The sequence below is a fragment of the Canis lupus genome, chromosome 4 (assembly GCF_048164855.1).
Source record: "Canis lupus baileyi chromosome 4, mCanLup2.hap1, whole genome shotgun sequence".
NCBI lineage: Eukaryota > Metazoa > Chordata > Mammalia > Carnivora > Canidae > Canis > Canis lupus.
This window is the reverse complement of record NC_132841.1, coordinates 16,359,195-16,380,249: the sequence shown is the minus strand read 5'-3', so window position 1 is coordinate 16,380,249 and position 21,055 is coordinate 16,359,195. Positions and strand designations below refer to the sequence as shown.

The 21,055-nt window shown below is 42.2% G+C and overlaps 1 long non-coding RNA gene across 4 annotated transcripts in view; it reads right to left on the bottom strand.

Moving 5' to 3' along the window:
• LOC140631502 (uncharacterized) overlaps nt 1-21,055 on the bottom strand; it is a 351,199-nt gene that overhangs the window by 296,796 nt on the left and 33,348 nt on the right. For 3 of the 4 annotated variants that reach the window (XR_012029049.1, XR_012029047.1, XR_012029046.1), the window contains exon 2: nt 6,435-6,548. This is a non-coding gene — a long non-coding RNA (uncharacterized lncRNA). Of the gene's footprint in view, nt 1-6,434; nt 6,549-20,769; nt 20,909-21,055 lie in introns of those variants that run through there. The other variant, XR_012029048.1, reaches the window with a different exon arrangement.

Sequence of the window (21,055 nt, the reverse complement as noted above, 5' to 3'; positions counted from 1 at the left end):
CTTTCTTCTTGTGTCTTGTCTAGTCTTGATGTTCAAATTCAAGCCCTGCTGATTTTCTGCCACGGTTCCCTTGGGGAGATCCAAAGGGTAACCTCCAACCCAGAGCAGAGGTTAGCCAATCGCCAGTGTTCCCAGGCTCTAGGGATAGATGCCTCATCATCATCCCAGCAGGTGATTTCTGCCCTAATGGGCTGCTTCAGTCATCCTTTTCAGCCCAGAGCCCCGAAGATTTAGGGGTCTGAACAGATAAAGAGCAGTGAAGAAGATCCACAAACTCATCAAAGGATAATTCATGAGTCATAGCCCAAATGCCCTCCTGGGAGTGATCTCTCCACCATTCCTCTCAGACCTCCTGCCCACTTAGGCAGCACTGCACAGTGCAAAGAGCACAGGATTTACAGCCATTCAGTCCTCATTTGCATCTTCAGCTCAGCCTACTTGCTAGAAGTGTGACTTCGGGTGAATAACTGAACTCCGGGTCCATTTTCCTCAGCTGTTAGACACGGAGAGTAATCGCTACCTCATGCAGTTGGCATAGAAGTGAAATTAGACAGCATAACTAAATAAACCAAGTGTTTCTCATAATCACATCATCATAGTCCAATGGTCACCCACAGTATCATCAGCACTGGCACACAATAGGTTCTCATCAGCACTGACACATAGTGGGTTCTCAGAAATTGTGAGTTCTCCCATCTTTCTCTCCATTTTAGTTCCTTCTCCCAGCACCTCCACTCACCTTTTCTCTTCCTCTGAGCCCATTTTCTGGCCCCTTTCCACTGATCTACTTCACACTTTTCTCCTTCTCACCATCCTCCCCCTGCCCCAACTGGACTTCACATCAGAAGCTGTCAGCACCAGAAGGATCTAAGGGAATTATCACTTCAAGCTGAAGGACAGGCCCCAGATCCCAGCTACCCCCCCGCACAGCCACAGGTGGCACTCAGGGCTCTGACTCCCACCCCCTAGCATCCTCATTTTGTTCTCTTTTCAGAGCTGAAATTCTTGAAAGTGGCAGCTTCCCAGAAGTTTCAGTAAATTTTCCAGAGAAAAACCCCAAAGGGCAGCACAAAAGGCCTTAGTGGGATGTGTCTGAAAAGAATTTGTTTCGCTGATATTAAAAACAAAAATAACTAAAACACTTCTCACTTAAAACTCTGATATGGTGGTTCATCTCAGTTAAACTGTTTCAAATCTAACATATATTTTTTTAATAAATGTGAACTTTGGAGTGCCTTCCGTCCGCCATCTCACATGACTAGTGTGCTAAAGCCAGCTCACATTGGCCTGTGAGAACCAGTTATTGGCATCTCTTTCCAACTCTGCATTCAGTGATACCACATTGGTAGCCAGAAATTAAAATGGTGGGAATATTTACACCCCAGAAATTGGCAACCACCACAAAAAGGCTGGGTTTTTCATTTTGTTTTTTGTTTTGTTTTTTTCAGAGAACCAATTGTCAAACATTTAACAGCTCACAGTTGGATAGGTTCTCATGACTTTTGCACTGATTCTCAGACAGCCCTCCCTTTGGTTTAAGGAACTTTTAAGTTTATTTTTGCAATAATTATTTCATACAGTAATTCTACAAGCTCTGTGTGCACATGGTCATGAGTTTAGGTCTTTAGAAACCTATATTTCTCTAAAACACCGATATTTCTTCAGTTTATCTATCTATCATCAGCTGGTCATGCCAGAGGCTTTATTAACAATCAATCATATAAATTTGTTCTGCCCTAGTTCTGTAAAGATGAAGGTGCCTGCTGGGCCACTGGCACATCAGCATTAGTTTTGTTGATTCAAATAGAGAGTATAAGATTGTGAGGATTTTAGTCCCTGAGAATCTCTGTGAGCTGCTATTGGCATCATGGAGCATTTCATTGTTCATACCCACATTCAGATAGAGCTCATTTTCTCCAAATATTATACTACGTGAGCAGCCAAGAGGCCATATATACACTGGGCTCTTAAGCCATACTATCTGGGATTGAATTCCAGCTCCCCCACTTACTCAGAGTCTCCTCAATCTATCAGTGCTTCAGTTGTAAAATGGGGGTAATAATAGTACCACCTCCCTGAGTGTTGCAAGGGATTAAATGAGTAAGTGATAGCAGATGCTCAGAAAAGTGACTGGCATACAGTAAGTGCTAAATAAGTGTTCACTATGAGGAAAGAATGGAGATAGAATGTTTATTGCAAGGTGAGAGATTCAAGCACCAGATTTTAGCTGAGTGGCTGGGGATGAGGTTGGGAAGCACTGTTAGAGGAAAGATTTAGACTTTTGCTGCCAGAAACCTCAGTCAGTTATGGAGAGACTCCCCGAAGCTCTGTGCTAGGAGAAGCTCCTCCTGTCCTTACTCCTCTTTCCCATGGACAAATCGGGGATCTTCTAACTGCCACAGTTGGAGAGAATGGAGCTACTTTTCCCCATTGGGGACAAGAGTTCACAGCCTTAGTCCTTATGATGAATTTGAAGGGTGATGTCCACCTGCAGATACCACCGTGGGCCATGCAACAGTAGATGACCTATGGGTTAGGTACAATTCCTGCCTGAGAGCCCCACTTTCCTACTCTTATGACCCTCACAGAAGGCCAGGTGGGAGATTCACAGCAGTTAAAATTCACCTCTATTGTAGTCATCAGGCTATTCCCCAATATTCTAATTCTTCTTCTTCTAAGACATGGTGGGATCACACTTCCCCTCCTTCTTCTATTTAGGTCAGTGTCTACATCTTATTTTGGACAATGAAATGTGAACAGAAGTGGTATGTCTCCTCCAAACTTCAAGAGCCAATGAGTAATTTGCCTACCTCCTTCCACCTGCCATACTGACTAGAAACATTCCAGATTATAAGGTTTCATCAATTTTTATGCCCAAGTGAGAATAATCCAGAGCAGAATTCCCAAATTAGGGCAGCTCCGGTGGCGCAGCAGTTTAGCGCCGCCTGCAGCTCAGGGCGTGATCCTGGAGACCCTGGATAGAGTCCCACGTGGGGCTCCCTGCATGGAGCCTGCTCTTCCCTCTGCCTGTGTCTCTGCCTCTCTCTCTCTAGCTGTGTCTCTATGAATAAATAAATAAAATCTTTAAAAAAAAAAAAAAAAAGAACTCCCAAACTACCCACAATCGATACAGAGTAAAAACAAGATAAAACTTCATTATTTGAAGCAACTAAGATTTTGGAGGTTGTCTGTTGCTGCAAAAAGTCTATCCTATCCTGACTGATACAACCTGATTTCCACTCTAATTTATACTTTAAAATATTAATAAGGTCTTCTTTCATTTGTTATTGGTAACAAATTACTTGTGAAAACAGATCTCAAAAAAAAATAAAGTTTAAAATCACTAATTTACAGAAATAAAATTTATTATCTACAAGATTCATGTTAATTCTTTCCTAGAAATTCCATTTATTTAGCAAGTTAATTAATCTTTGTTTTCTTTGTCCTTTACTGGACAAGGTGTTCCATTTAACCTTAAAATTTCTATGCTTTAATTCTGTTCAAGATGCACGCCTGAAAGAATTCAAACAAAAATCCTGCAAATGCTGAACAAAGGAGAACTCTGTAGAAGAAATTCAGTGGTGGCAGAAGTAGAACAGCTGCTTCAGCACTTGCTGCCACCTTCCCCCTGAAATATCGCTTCCCTTGCACCACCCTCATTTTTATCCCAATATTATGACTCTAGTCCCCAAGGATTCAAGTACCCCCCACAATGGGATTTTTTTTTCGTGGACCTAAACCTTTTCTTCTCAATAGAATTGATACAAATTTGGTATTTTCAAAATAATTTTTCTTGAAGAAAGATTTTTCAAAAGTAAGTGAAAATAGGGGCACCTGGGTGGCTCAGTTTAAGCATCCAACTCTTGGTTTCAGCTCAAATCATGATCTCAGGATTGTGACATGGAGTCCTGCATTGGGCTCCATGCTAGGCATGGAACCTGCTTAAGATTCTCTCGCTCCCTCTCCCCTCACCTCTCTCCCTCTTTCTTCACCTCCCTCTCAAATAAACAAAAGCAAAAAGTGAAAATAAGCAGTATAATGTAAAATACAAACAGAATATAACTATTTTTTTAAAAAAATATATAACTAGCATTGAAAAAAAAAAAAACTGCTCAGAGCATCAGCAATGCAAGTCATTAGCCTTTGGCTCTAGTTTGGCTGGCAGTGTTCACAGGCCCCTGGCCGAACTTATCCTAGTTCTAGCTTCCACACAGGGAAAACCATCTCATCTCTTACTACGTGACCACAACCTAATAAACATCTTGCTACAATCAAGGACAAATGCCAGAACCACTTTCCTTGAATCAAATGTCTTTGGTCCTCTAACATTCTCCCCTTCAGACTTGATTTTTCTGATTCAGGGACACCACACTTAAAATCCATTCACAGGATAGTGGGGACAGGCGTCCTTAACCTCCTTGATGAATCTTGCCTTCCCAAGCTCAGGTTAATAGCATTGTCCATCTCTATAACTTACTATGTCACTGGCGCAGTGCAGTAAAAATACATACACATGCACACCATGTATGCTCATCATACTGAAGAAAATTATTTCATCTGATCAATATAATTTTCCAATATTGAATCAACATATATATTTACAGTGACTGTATTCTGATAGAACATCTCAGTTAAGAATATAAGTTATGAGCAAATATACAGGGTTAAAATCTCTGCTCCGGCACTTCATGGCTTGGGAACCTCAGGCAAATTACTTAATCTCTCTAAGCATTGGCTTCCTCAAGTGTAGACTAAGGATAATAGTAGTACCTACCTCATAAGACTGATGTGAGCTAATGAACACAGACTGGGGGAATGCACATCAAGCAGTTTAGCACAGTGCCTAGAATACAGGAAGTACCCAGCAACTTTTAGCTAGTGGTGGTAGTGATGGCAGTAACAGTAACAACATTACATCTTAAATAAAATGAAGAGGATCATTGTCTCGTATTCCATTATCCCCATATTCCTATTGTAGCTTCCGTAAATCTTCAGCTTTTGTCTAATAAGTGCCTGACAGAGTGGTTTTTAAGTTCTTTAGAAATTCAAAGCATTTGAGTAATTATCACCGATTCTGCAATATTACCCACATCATAGACAAGACATTACCTATGCCCCAGTGCTCCAGAATTATTCAAATATGCTGATCCAACAGTGATCCTACCCTGGCATCTTCACGGAGTAAAAGGCTTCCCTTATTTTCTGCCAAGCCACATCATCCACTTGCTTGAAACTCATCCAGATTTGGTCCTGCATTAGGAAACACATAAGTGCCCCCAAGAGAATTCAAGCACTTAAGCAAGGCACTGAGCAATTAAACTTTGTGGACTACTTTAGAAACAGAAAAAGGGAAAGAAAGAAGAGGAGTCATAGATAGGGAAAGGAAGAAAGGGAGAAGCAAATGTAAGTGGTTCAGCTGGGCTTGGGGGAGATAGGAATGTGACTACCCATTATGTGCTTCCGTTGGAAGGAAGTCAAATGTTTTCACTGAAAAGCAAGCAGAAAGCTTTCATAATTTAGTACACAGGAAAACTCACAAATTAAGGCAAAGAAGTTTCCAATGTAAACAGGTGCAATCACATCCTATATATCTCAGCTGTCATAAATCTGGTCTGGTCTGACTGCAAGAGGCAGGCTGATTGACAACTTTTGGGTCTTCCTGGCCAAAAAGCTCCACTTAGAAGATCACATCTCCTATTTGGCTTTTTCTATTCTGACCTAACCTGGAAGCCTCTGAACAGGAACTGGACTGAACTTCCTCTTTGATGATTGGCTCATCCTCCAAAGATTCCTATCTCTGTCCCAGAAGCAGAGCTCCAAGAAAAGGTCCCTGCTCTTAGATCTGCTGCATCTGATACGTGGGCAAGAGGTCAGATATGCAGACCAAACAAACTCTTCAAGAACACATTATCTGAGCATTTACATATACCCGTGTTAAGCACTGTGGGAAATACATAGCCCCTGCCTTCCAGAGGCCCACAGTCCAGCCACTGGTGGGGAGGAAATTCCCCACTTCATGCTCTCAGGGTGGTCCCACAACTTTACTCCAAGCCCAGTCTATTCTAGCCTACACCGATTTGCATCTCTTTCTTGGGAACAAGAAAGGAATTTTCCTATTTCATTAGATACTAGGGTGAAAGGGAACAAATTTAGTCATACCCTAGAAATAAACCAACCAACTAAATCAGACTTCGAAAGAGGTAGATCCAGTAACAAGACACAGAGCCACAAGTTCAACAGCTCAAAACAGCAAAAATATATTTACCTAGAAGAAATGAGTACCAATGATGGTGGTCCCTTTTCTCAAAGTATCTTGTGCTTAAAAGAATAAAAAGAAAAAAAAAGAGAAGAAAAGAAAGAAGAAAAGAAAAAAAAAAGAAAAGAAAAGAAAAGAAAAGAAAGAAAAGAAAAGAAAAAAAGAATAAAAAGCTTACCTAAAGCCCAGCTGGAAGCCAGTGGGGTCCAGAAAAGAAAGATGTGCTATACCATAGGACTCTCATTGCCATCCTCCAGAAAGATCCATGTAGATCCATGTGTTTCTCCATTGCCTAAACAAGAGAAGAATGGCCAACAGAAAGTCTTCAGATTAAAGAACACGAGTCACTTTTGAAAATTTGTCCTAATAATTCAATCTGATGGTCATCTATAACTCTCTAAGAAATGTTTATATCTCATGTGTCTGAGACTTTGGGGCACCATTTGAAGATGATTTCCATTATATTATGGAACATTTTCCCTTTTGTCCAGTGGCATCTTTCTGATGTACTGAGATGGTCTCTATAATTCTGATGAGAGGTGCCTGGGTGGCTCAGTGGTTAAGTGTCTGCCTTTGGCTCAGGTTGTGACCCCAGGGTCCTGGAATCTAGTCCCACATCAGGCTCCTCACAGGAAGCCTGCTTCTTCCTCTGCCTATATCTCTACCTCTTTCTGTGTGTCTCTCACAAATAAATAAATAAAATCTTTTTTTTTTTTAATTCTGATGAAAACAGACCTCCAGGAAAATCCACAGATAGGGTTTGGAACTGTCTTCTGAACCAATTAGGTCTTTCCTAGTCAATCATCATGTACCATGAACCTAACTAACTAGAAAACTAATCAGAAGTGACCCAAATAACATCTTTATCTCTGGGTTTGCAGTGAAATTCTTCAGGATCACTAACGATAAGAGCTAACATCAGTGGAATATTTACCATATCCCAAGGGGAAATTAAGGCATAGTGTGGTTAAGTCATTTACAACTGGTCAGTCACTAGCTTAGTATATTTGGACGAGGGTTTAAACATGGCTGGAAAATAGACCAAGGAGGCCGACCTAGCTGCAGAGCTTTTATACTAGCCATGTGCTCCAGGCTACACCCCCATAAACTGAATGACCATCATCAACTGTCACCTTATGCTTCTATCAACCATTTTCTTTTATTCTGAGAGTCCACTACAATCTAGTTAAAGATTAAAAGCTTGTCAAGCCTGCAATGATGATGTTTTTTTCCCTTTTAAATGTTTATAAAGATAGGGCAATAACACATAAGAATCTGGCTCAGTTTTTCCATAGCATTGGTTCCCATCTCTTTCTACATATCAAAATCATTTAGAAGTATTTTAAAAAAGAAAAAAAGGCTTATATACAGGAAATAAACTCACAGATCCTAACTAAATGAGCCTGAGGTGGGTCCTTAGAATGAATAAATTTTTAAACATTTTCCAGGGGAGCCTAATGTGCAGCCAGGATGAGAACAGCTTCACATTACAGGATGGGAAATCCACATTCCTCTGAACACAAAGGGATATATAATCTCTTTCACCTCTTCCCCCCCGCCCCCGTCAGTTCAATACCCTACTGCCAGATGGATCTGCTCAGACTATATCATTCCTCTACTCTGAAACCATCTGTAATCCCCACAGCATCAAAAGTTACATTCCACATCCTTGCCCATGTCAAAGGCTCTCTACACTGTGACCTGAGCCCATCTTTCAGGTTCATATCCATATCCCTGAGTGATCTTTCCACTCCTGCTAAGTTGGTCTGCCCTCAAACCCCAGCTTCTTATACTGTGATGCAAAGCAATTCAGTTCTTGCTTGCTCCACCCCTCAACTCACCATCAGTTCCACCTTGTACATCAAGGAATTTTGATTTCTCACTCCTCCTTTCGTTCTTTTCCCAGGATCCCTTCTTCTTAAGAGTCCCTGAACTGCTCAGAAGGCTGGCAGTCAGTTTTTCCTCTGGCTCAGGAACTTCTTCAGATCCTTCCCTCCTTAGAGAGCTTTAGACCTCTCACTCATTGTATCTCCTTTGTTCTTGAATCCCTTGGTTTTGCACCCTGCTCCACCTTCGAGGACAGTGCCTGCTTGATTCAAAGTGGGCCTCAGACTGCTTACAGCAGTTCTCATTCCCCTTTGTTTCTAAACACAGCCAACACGGCCAAGAAGGGCCAGAGCCCTGCCCTTCACAAGAGAGGGCATATCAGAAAAAGCTCCATGAGGGTAGGGGTCTTCGTCTATTGTGTTCATTTAGGTGTCCCTAAAACAGTGCCTAGAAACAGGCATAGCAGTAAATATTTGTTGAATGAATGAATGAATGAATGAATGAGGACATCCATCATGACCTAACCTGATGATGATGAATCATTTCCACTTTGTAAAGCGAATCCACTTGTGTTGGGGGAAGATCCCTTATTTCCACTTAAAACTATCTATCATGTGATTAATTATTTAACACAGTCATAATAACCAGAATCCTGATTAATACTATACAGCATTTGTGTTACCCTTTGTGCTTTTCAATGCATTGTCCCATTTATTATCTCAGTCCATCTTCATAATAATCTTATTTCCCTCTCACAAATGAGAAATGAGGCAGAAAGGTAGCAGGACTTGATCAAAATCACAGAGCTAGTTGAGAGCAGTCAGGATGGAAATCGGGACCCCATCTGCCAGCCTCAGGCTCACCTCATGCTGCTGCTACAACAGTGCTGGTGTCACAATTTATCGAACGCACAGTGACGTACATCACCACTAACCTCCTCACAAACATACTGTATTGGCCAGGGTTCTCCAGAGAAACAGAACTAATGGGGTATAGAGAGGGATAGACAGATAGGAAGAGATTTATTCTGAAGAACTGGCCCATGTGATTATGGAAGTTGAGAAGTCCCATGATCTGCCTGCCGTCGCTAAGGTAGAAACACAGAACAACAGGTGATATCATTTCAGTCCAAACCCAAAGGCCTGAGAACTAGGGGAGCCAATGGTGTCAACTCTCAGTCCAAGTCAGAAAACCTGACAACCAGGAGATTCCATGTGAGGGCAGGAGAAAATGGATATCCAGCTGAAACACAGGAAGCAAATTTTCCCTCTGTCCACCTTCTTGTTCCATTCAGGCCCTCAATGGATTGACAATGCTCGTCATATTGGGGAGGGCATCTTCCTTCTCATTCAGTCTACTAATTCAAATGTTAATCTTTTTTAGAAATACCCTCACAGACAGCCTCACAAGCAATGTTTTGCTATCTGGGCACCCTGTGACCCAGTCAGTTTGACACAGAAAATGAACCATCACATCTGAAGGGATTGGAAAGATGTTGATGAGTTTCATTCAGAGAACAAAGGTAGAACTTAGGTAACAGGTACTTTGAATCTCTATACATTTGGGGTGTTCACAAACAAATTCCTATCAAATTAAGATAAGGGAGAAAAGCTATTATTATTGAAAACCACAACAGCCCTTCAAGGAGAGAGGACCCGGTTAAAGAAAGGAGTGAAGAGTCAAAGCCCTCTCGTGAACCAAGGCGGATCGGGTGGTGAGTTAGAAAGGGCTTGCAAGCCCTGAACTGCTCTGTCAGGAATCTGAAAGCAGCTTAACTAAGAACTTCTGGCTCAAGGAGTCTCAGGAGATGTGGCAAACTAGCAGGAGGAGCTGCAGTCATCTCAAAGCCTAATCGGAGCTGAGAAATCCACTTCTGAGCTCATTCATACAGTTTTTGCCAGGCCTCAGCTCCCCATGGGCTGTCGACCAGAGGCCCCAGTTCCGAGCCACAGAATCCTGTTGATCAGGATGTTCACAACTTGGCAAACGACTGTGCCCAGATCAGAGAGAGGAGGGAGAGGGAGGAGGGAGAGGGTGAGGCCGGCGAAGTGGGAGGCTCGATCTGAAGGAGGCACTCATGAGACCTCCCCCAGTTCCAGGCAGCAGACAGCGCCCAGTCAGAAGCCATAGTCCTTTCTTTATAACCTCTTCTTGAAAAGGACATGTGTCTTCTTAGTCTGTCCTCACAAAATACCATCGCTTCTGCCACATGCTGCTGCTCACAGGCCGCCCTGGTGCTACGTGAGGGGTCCCTACAAGGTATGAATTCCAGAAGGTAGGAATCATTGGGACTCCCTCGGAGACTGGCCACCCCACAAGTTATTGAGTCTTCAGATCACTCTGCGGAGGTTCATTTCCAAAATCCCACCTGGATTGGATCAGATGGGAGGCGGTTACCAGGAATTCAGCTAAAGGGGCTCCATCTTTACAATAGCCTGATCTATTTAACAAAATCCTTTTAACAAATGACTGTGAGGCAGGCACCTCCTTAATTAACTGACTTCAGAGGAAGATAATGTGGCAGTTCGTCCAGGAGTTAAGGGCTTTGAAGTCAAGCATTTGCATTTGAATCCTGATTCTGCTGCTCCGGGGCTGTGGGATCTTGGACAAGCCACTTCCCCTCTCTGAGCTTTGCTCTTCACCTCTGGAAAAATACTACCTCTTAAGGCACTCGTGAGAATTCCATGATAGAACTCATCCCTTTGACAAGCATTTTCGAGTACCTGGCTCATCATCAGTGCTGAATTAAATGCTTGTTAAATTTAATCTAATTTAATCTAATTGTCAGTGGTTTTCCTTAAATAAAACAGGAGGACATTAGGAATTATAACTGAGGGACGCCTAAGGGGCTCAGTGGCTGAGCATCTGCCTTCGGCTCAGGTCATGATCCCGGGGTCCCAGGATCCAGTCCCACGCCGGGCTCCCTGCAAGGAGCCTGCTTCTCCCTCTGCCTGTGTCTCTGCCTCTCATGAATAAGTAAATAAAATCTTAAAAAAAAGAAAGAAAAAGAAAAAGGAATAATAACTAAAAAGCTTTTGCACACTTTATAAAATGTTTTCTCCTTATTGCACCACTTCCTTTTAGTCCATTCATTTAATTGTCCTAGGAATCAGTTTCCTTCTCCATGAACTATAAATAAACTGTAAGGAAAATTAAATGTGGGGCTCACTGAGGAGCAAGGAAAGCACCAGGAGTGCATAGAGAAAGGGGGAGTTTTTAAATAATTAATACTGCAAGACATTTTATGTTCTGTTGTCTCTCCTTTTTTGTTCTGTAATTTTTTTTATTTTATCCTAAGTCCAGTGTAGTTAATTGTCCTGCAAAGTTATGATATCATCATTGTTCCATCTTCTACCACCTAAGATTATTAGAAATGAGCAGGAATGTTTAAAGAGCAGCTTTCCCCCTACCTCTGCCGGAATATCTGAGAGTGTGATAGGAAAATAACGGAATAATGGCTTTTTGATGTGAAGAAAGGCTTTCTCTATTGTTCTCTTCCCACTAACCATCAACAGGGTCTGTAGAACTCCTTAACCTCTCTGTCTTGCAGTCCTGCAGCTGTGGCTAAACTGCATCACTGAGAACCACTTGGCAGGTGCACATTTCCGAGCCCCGCCTCCTGCAGTCCCCGAAGCTCCATGCTGGCTCCCATGGTGGGAGAAATCCAGAAGGGAGAAACAGCTAGAGCAAGAGAAACACAGAGAATGAAGACACGTATTTTAACATCTGATATTGGGCAATCAAAGACAGAACAAGCCATTACTGTCTACAGTTAGAATATGAGCTCTGATACAAAGAAAGAAACCAGTCCAGTGTGCTCGAGTAGACCAGCAGGAGGCAGGAACTGACACAGGATGTTCAGGATGTCAGATTTGGAGCTGGCAGGTAGAGGGGAAAGGAGGAGGATGAAAAAAGAAAGGCTGGTAACGTGACAGGACACCCCGGACTGAGGACAAAGGAACAAGTGAGAAATGCCAAACGCATGTCCTAGAGATACTAAAAATCAGTGATGATGGACATTCAGTCTTTGTTTCGTTTGTTTTGGGGATTTTTTGGTTTTTTGATTTTGGGGAGTTTGGGGGTTTTTAACATTTAGCCTTGTTTCCTAATCTTCTGCAGGCAATGTTTTCCATTATCCCCAAACACTTAAAAACAAACAACAGTCTACCATTCATAACCCAAACAGCATTCTATTGATTTTGCTTTTAGAAATTACAAAGAGGGATCCCTGGGTGGCGCAGCGGTTTGGCGCCTGCCTTTGGCCCAGGGCGCGTTCCTGGAGACCCGGGATCGAATCCCACGTCAGGCTCCCGGTGCATGGAGCCTGCTTCTCCCTCTGCCTGTGTCTCTGCCTCTCTCTCTCACTGTGTGCCTATCATAAATAAATAAAAAATTAAAAAAAAAAATTTTAAAAAAATAAATAAATAAATAAAAGAAATTACAAAGAGGAATGGGAGGCAGTGTCCACGAAAGTAGAGAGGACAGTGACCACAGGATTCAGAAGCACCGATTGGAGTAGGTGACCACACAGAAGCAGGTTACACCGGGGATGACTCGAAAGATATAATCCCTGCCTCTGGGATCCTCAGAGGTATCGAGGAGAGCACTAGCAGACCCCCCACAATACTTGAGATGGGGTTTATTTAAGCACTTAATTTCTATCACAATAAAGGGTGTTTTCATAAGGCCAGAGAATTCCAGAACATCTGGTTTACAGATGCATGTATGCATAATGCACATAGTAAAAAATATATGTGTGTACATACGTGTGCATATGTATACACACATATATGTTTGAAATGACTTTCGATAACTACATAGAGTTAAATGATATAACGTATATATAAAATGCCTACCACAGTGCCTGGCACACAGTGTTCATCAATAAGTATTACTTAAGCAAGAGGATGAAAAAAGGTATCTTAATAACTGATCCTAGGAAGAGCTTTTGTTAAGAACAAGGCATTGAGGCGAAGCTGAAACTATGGGCTGTGGTTTTAGATGGGGTAGATTTCCTCTCTAGGACATGTAGCAAGGCCTGGAGACATTTTTGGTTGTTGAGCTGGGTGAGGGGGTGGGGAGGCAGGGGGCATCTTACTGGCATCTGGTGAGTAGAGGTCAGGAATTCTACTAAACATCCTACAATGCATAAACACACACACACACACACACACACCCCAAAGATTTATCTAGCCCAAAATACCAACAGTTCCAGGGTCAGCCAAGGAGACAAAGCAATAAGTGTGGCCAATAAAGTGTTATGCATTAGAGGCAAACAAAACTCATCAACAGAGAAGAGGTAAAGAAGCAAGATAGGACACGAGGAGGATGGCTGAATAATATACCAAAGATGCTAGAGGACTTTTAAGAACTAAATGTCTAATCATTTAAAAGTGTTTTCACTGTTGTCATCCAAATCTCTTCTTGTCTCCCCAGACCTGCAGTAAAGGCTGCCACACACAAAAACCCAGGGACAGCAGATTGCATAGGTGATGGTGTGATGTGTGTGAGTACGTGTGTGTGTGTGTGTGTGTGTGTGTGTGTGTGAAGTAAGGAAACCATCTGAGTCTCACATCTAGGTCAGAGTAAAAAGACCAGTGTCAAACCCAAAGAAGGGACTAGGAATTATGTGGAGATGGAAAGCCAGAACCAAAGGGACCTGTGATCAAGTAAAGAACCTAAGAATTGGAAAGAGCATAATTCTGAACCAAACTTTATCTGATCTTAAGGGACGTGATTTCTTAGCTCCCATATAGATTATAGTTCTTCTAATTATATTTTTTAATGTCAGTTCATTCCAAAAAGTCATTCTCAACCACCTCTCATAGCTATTGTGTGAAGTCCCAGGCTACAAGCACCATTTGCTTGATCTGAGAGATCCCAACTTGCGCACAGTAAACATCTGAGCAAGCCCACAGAAGGATGATCAAAAAGGCAGCACTCCTTCCAGATTGGGGTTTGAACTTCCCTGAGCCCCCAATGGGAATGTCCCACATTAAAGGGTCACCTAAGATGATGCAAATACAGACATGAAGCAAACTTTGAAAAGAGAAGAGCATTAAAAAGAAATGTGGAGTTCTTATTAACAGGAAAAGAGATAAAGTACTATTTCCTTTGGCACGGTGCCATAAAATCAAATCTGGTCCCTGGGTAGAGAAGGTGACAAATGTTGCTATACATTAAAAACATCAACCAAAAAAAAAGTGCAGAAGCAGCAGCTAGAAAGCCCCTTTGGACAATTGCAGAACCGCTCCTAGGAAATGACAAACACTAACTTGTGAGGCACGAGAAGGTTTGGGGCCAAAGATCAGTTGGCTAACAACTAGGGGAACACAATAAAACCTCGAAATGATCTGCCCTAGAGTTGTGACCACTATGTAATGGAATTTAGCAATAAGAAATAAGGAAAACAATAAGAGCTTTCCATTTGCGGTGGTATGAAATTCCTGACAGCTCATCTAACCCCTTGGTGTCCAGATCTCCGCAGTCACTTAATGAAACAGTGGTTGCCCAAGACCAGAAACACTCTGTAATAATAGCTTCTCTGTGAACCACGAGTCAAAAGAAATAGATACAGCCTGACACCCAGCCTCTCCTCCAAAGAGGTTTTAAAAAAAATATAGTGAAGGCTAATGCTTCCTCCATCCAGGCCATGCACATTTTCCAGACAAGATCACAAGGCATATTCTGCTTATTGAGTGAACTGAGTGCCAATCAGCAAAGAAGCCTCATCATTTAGTCTAGCTTAACAGTTATATCTGTAATTTGATCGTGCCACCTCTCCATCTTGATGGCCAATAAAGGTGGTGCTTCCTCTGACATATGGAAACTTAACATGATTAAGGGAAAGAGAAAAAGAAAGAGTTCAAATTCTCTGATTCAGCCCATCAGTTATCCATCCCAATCGCCATTCCTCTTTGTTGTGACAGACTCACTGCTTCTCGATCATATGGACAATCCAGAGAGAAGGTGGTCAAGTTCTCTCTGAGGTCATCTGCAGGGCAGTGGAGGGAGGGTCACCCAAGCTCCCGGTTCTATGGGACTATCATAGGAACTGAGACAGTTTGGGACAGCCATGAATGGCAGCCTCCAGGAACAATGACTGGGCAGTTGGAGAAAGCCACTAGGAAGCAACAACAAAAACAGACTTCCCAGGGCACCTGGGTGGCTCAGTCGCTGGGGTGTCTGCCTTGGGTTTGGACCATGATCTGGGGATCAAGCCCCACTTCAGTTTCCCTGCTCAGCAAGAGCCTGCTTCTCCCTCTGCCTCTCCCCCTGCTCATGCTCTCTCTCTCTCTCTCTCTCTCTCAAATAAATAAGCAAAATCTTTAAATAAACAACAAACAAACAAACAGATTTCCCTGGAGCACTATTCCAGGGCCGTATGTGTTCTCTATTACTGTTGTAGCAAATGAACACAAATTTAGTGGCTTAAAGAAAAATACCTACTGATTACTTCTGGTTTCATGGGTCAGATACTCAAGGAACTCATATATTCTGCCTCCAACAGGTGCCTGGCATCACCAGCTCTGGTGGAGCTTCCTTCCTCAAGGCCAGAGAAGGGCTTCCTTTTGCTATGTATCTCTTAATCTCTAGTCAAGCACTTGCACACCCAAAACCCCAAATTAGAGCCAGCCTCAGACTGCAGGAATCACACTCTTATAAGAGTTCTGTGTCTGTGTTCTGAGGATCAAGCCAGCTGGAAAACAGGCGCACCATCCTGTTTGCCTCTTCACATTCTCTTTGACCATCCTGACTCCTCTTAGCAAATATTCATTTGTTGACTAAATGAATCTCCCTAAACTCTTGCCCCAAAAGCAGATTGTTCAGTTGCTATTATAGGAGTACCATCTCTCAGCACACATGTACTGAACACTGAATAAGTAAATATATAATACAAGCATAAAATGAATGTGCCGGTCATCAGGCTATTGTCTTAGCTCCAAACCTGTCTTTCTGTGCTCTGCCTTTTGATGTTGATGCTGGGATTTCTGAGAACTACACAAAGTTTCCTTTGGCAGTGGACAGAGGCCGCTGGGTTCTGCTAATAAGGCACAGGAGGAATCCTAGAGGACAGGAGGAGAGCATTACTTGCTCTTCCCAGCACTGTCACCCCATCAGTGACCCCTCACTCCCCAGCAGCAGCAGCTAATCCCAGCTTCCATCTACTTTTGGCACTTCCAGAACACCCTCATTGTGCCCTGTCAGAGGTGCTAGGGGCTCCTCAGAAATCTGAGTCCCAGCATGAGAGACTCATCCTCCATGTTTCTACGTTCTGATAAAGCCAACATTTTTCCTTTGTTACTAAGCAGCAGTGACTCCTTGCAGTTACCAACTCTAGATTACCTCTGAGTTCCCTGCTTACTATTTCAGCCCACCAAACCTGTGTGACCAACTCTCTGTATTAAACTCCCTCCACTGAAGCAGCTAGTGTGGTTTCCGTTCTCTGATTAGATCCTGACTGATAAAGCCTACATTAGATATACAGAATTCAGACTAAAAAAAAAAAAAAAAAAAAAAAGGATCCAAAATAATAGAGTTATTCAGAAAGGGTGACTCACTCAAGGTCACAGCTGGTAGTGCCTGGCCCAGGACTGGAGTCTAGGCCACTCGAAATCCAGCGGCCTTTTTGACACATCTACAAAGTACCACATGTGTGCTCCTGAACTCAGAGGCAACAGGAGATGATGTTCTGGGCAAATTCTTGGTTTCATACCATTGATCTGTTCGGTCCAACACACCTCTCTTACCAAGCTATTTATCTACCCACAAAGAAAGAATGCTTCAGTGATAAGAAACCCAATGTGCTATCCTATATCATGTTTATTAGAGGATTCAAAAGAACTAGCCAACTAAAGCCAAAGTTGGCAAAGGGAAAAGCTTTTAGTTCCAGGTGCCTGTCCTAGAGAAAGAGAATCTATCTAGCATTTATCCCTACTATCTTTTACCCTCTGTTGGGAAAGTCACCTAGCTCTGAAAATGGAGGAGGAGAGGAACAGGGATCAGGAAAGAAAGTAAAAAGATAAATTCTCCTGTCTTTCAGAACATCCAACTTGCCTCGAGTCATTTTGTTCATTCATCTACTATGTGTCTAACTCTATGCTCAGGTATTGTGGCAAAATTTAAAGAAATACAAGATTCCTTACGCTCAAGAACTTAACTAGTTGTAGAGACAAATCTATATATACAAATATATTTGTACTGTATACAAATATAACAGAAAATCCTAGAAGATAGCATGTAAGCACATAGGAAATAGGGAGGGGAGAGGAAGGGCCACCAACAGAAAATACACACTTTGGAGACAAAGAGAAAGAGCAAAGTACACAGAGTTCAGCTTGAGCTCAGACAGAAGAACAGCTTGGATTTGCCTTGGTTGAAGTTCTCCTGAGCCAGGAGGGAAAGGCCTGGAGGAATCTCAGGGAGATGAAAAGAGGAGACTGGGTCTATAAAGAGGAATTTGATTTTCTGAATGAAAAATTGATCTTGAATACACAAATCGGCAGAGGAAATGTTATGTGGAGTGCTGCCACCAAAGCAGTTTTAGGAAGTGTCATGTTTCCCTGGCGTATTAATTTCGTAAGGCTACCATAAACATGGTGGCATAGAACAATAGAAATGTATTCCCTCACAGTGTGGAGAGCAGAAGTCCTAAAGCACTGTGCCAGCAGGGCCACACTCCCTCCGAAGGCTCTAGAGGAGACTCCTTCCTTGTCTCTTCCAGCTTCTGGAGGTACCAGGAGCTCCTCTGCTTGAGGCAACAAAACTCCAGTCTCTGCCTCCCTCTTCCAGTGGTCTTCTCTCATGTCTAATGTCTGCTTTTTCTCTTTTCAGAACACTTGACACTGGAACTAGGACCCAAAAGGATTTTCCAAGATGACCCCATCTCAAGATCTTTAACTTTGGGTTAACCCAAAGGCAAATTTGGGTTTCTACAGAAGGTCACATTCAAGGTTAGTGGTGGAGACGGGAGGGGTGTGTGGCTCGAGGCAGGACATGGACATATCTTTTGGCGAGCACTATTCAACTGGTGTTCCCTGTAACCCATTAGTGGTGTAACTGGTGTTCCCTGAAACTGGTTATATTTTCACTTTCCCAGACCAGGATTAAATAGTAGAAAACCAAACCTCAGCCAATCCTTTCCCTCTTTCCTCCACTACTAGAGAAAAGTTTTCCTCGCTAACATATATGATAGTAGCTAACATTTATTGCCTTATTTTCATGTGTAGGGCACGCTGAAAGCATTTTGATACACTCTTATGTGAGGACTATATTAATTCTTCATAAAAGTCCCACAGGGCAGGTACCAGCTTTATCCTTATTTTACAGATGAGGAAATAAGCACAGAAATGTTAAGAAAATTTGCCCCAGGTCCCATAACTGATAAGAAAATTGAACCAGGATTTGAACTCCGTCAGCCTGCACTTTTTTTTTGACAGATTTACTGAAATAAGATTCACACAATCTAAGATTCACTCATTTAAAATATACAAGTCTATGGTGTTAGTGTATTCACAGAGTACCACAATTATCAACACAATCAATTTTGGGATGTTTTTATCACTCCAAAAGAAACCTCACATCCCCTTAGCTGTGACCTTCCCAACCACCACTCTCCAGCCCTGGGCAACCACTAATCTACTCTCTATAGATTGCCATTTCTGGGCATTTCGTTTCCATCAATGGAATCACACAAGGGGATCTTACATGACCAGCTTCTTTCACCAAGTGCAATGTTCTCAAGGTTCATCCATGTTACAGCATGTATTGTACTTCACTACTTCATATGGCCAAGTGTATCCCACTGTGTGTATACACTACATTGTATGTATCAACTCATCAGTCAATGGGCTATTTCTACTTTCTGTTTCAGCTTCTGTACTATAGTTCCTTCTGTAATCAGAAATAATTCTCTCCCCAGAAGGATCCATCATCATGAGCCAAGAAGCTCAAATTACTCTAGAGAAAAAGCTTCTGGGAGAGTCACTCAGAGGCTGTCATCTAGAATACATGGAAATCAGTCATGAAGGACAAATTCTCTCATTTGGTATTCCTTCTTTAATATGTTCCCACAATCCCACCTATAATTTAGCTCATCCTTGTACTCACCCGATAGCCATGAATACCACAATCCTTTATTAACTACAAGCTATGTTTCAGGCACAGCAAGACCCAAAGGCCCTATCTGACTTCCTCAGGTCCCACATTTCATTGAGAGCAGAGCCGGTCAAGGAATTCATGTCCTTGTGACCACTGCTCTTTCCTTTGCACCATAGGGTCTCCGTTACCTGTCTGATTCCCTCATCCTGCAACCTTCACTTCTCCAAGGGTGGAGAGAATAATTAATGAGCCCCCACTTCCCTTTCACTCCATTTTAAGGCAATTATCAACTCGTGAGGAGTCTTGTTTCACCCAAACCCTTCCACTTCTCCAGTGGGGTGGTAGTAGACACATAACAACTAACTCTCCCCAAAGAAATTCTGGATTTGTAGTATTTGGGGATTTCTCTAATTTCAAGTTACCAACATACTGATACTGAATGGGGATTGAGAAGGAATGCATAGGAGCACACAGTTATATCGCATTCCCACCATCTAGGAACATTAGATGCAATCATTTCAAGAGCATAGATAATAACAATTGTAATAAAATACCCAGGAAGTGAAACGTTGTATTTATTACCTCTATAAGAATATATTTTACTTAAATGGGGCTTACAGAATTTAATTTTTAATGACTCTTTACCAAGTAGCTCACAAAGTGCCTAAAAATCTAACAGTCAGCTCTTGCCAGTGAGTACAGCTGGATATAGCCCACATTGGACTCTTCCCTTCCCAAATTACTTTCTTAAAAATCCCAGACATTATGTCATCTTCTCCATAAACACCACGACATGCATCTCTAAAAGATAAAGACTCTTTTAAAAACAGAACCACAAAATCATTATCACATAAAACAACTATAATAATAATTCCTTACTAATCCCTAATATTCTCTAATTGGCATGTAAATTTATAATAGTTTGTTTAATTCGGGATCCAGATAAGGTCCATGAACATTTCATTGACCGATATGGCTCGGAAGACTTTTCATTCATAATCTTTCTCTGTTTCGCTCTTCCTCCCTCTCTTTCCATGCAACTTATTTGGTTATTTGGTGAAGAAATGGGAGAGTGGTTTGCCCTTTTTGTTTTCTTCACTGGAAAAAGATCTAATCTAAGCTGAGCTCAGGACATCTATACTATAAAGTGCAGAACTGCTCTGGGAATTCCTTTCCTATGAGCCCTTTTGGCCTAGCTCCTCAGAGTGGGTGTCTGATAGTTCATGCCCAACGGAGCCCTGGCCTTGAAAATCCTAGCCCTATATTATCAAGATAGGGAGGGGTTTTTTTAATACTAAAAATATGTTGAAAAAAAAAAACAAGAAAAGAAGAAAAACAAATATGTGTTTGGAAGGTTAAAATAAAGGTAGCATCATCTAGCTCCCACCACCTGCTAGGGAAGAAAATGCCCACCCCCACTACCTGTTCCGCCACTACCAACCCCCCCGTTGCTGTCTGGCACATTCCAAAAACAGGCAGCAGAAGCATGGTTGTGAGGCAAAAGAGGGGCTGACTAGTTTGAGAAAGAACTGGCAGGTGATGATAGAAAGTTCTGTCTCACTGAGATCTCGTTAGAAGACACCAACCTTGAAACTTCAGCTCTCTCCTTTCCCAAGGAGTTGTGTGTGGGCTGCTGGGCTCTCAGCACTAGTTGTCACCGCAAATGCTGCCTGGCAGGAGCAAGAAGCTCAGGAATCCCTGATGTGTTTCTGAAGGTTTTCAAAGAAGAGCCAACTCTTCTGCATTTTTTCTTCCTTTTTTTCTTCCCAAATATAGTGCCAGGAGTGAAAACTTTGCTCATCCTATTTCCTAAACTTGGCAGTTATGACAGTTTTATTGCAGTGCCTTATTAAAGCCTAGTCATAGATTTAC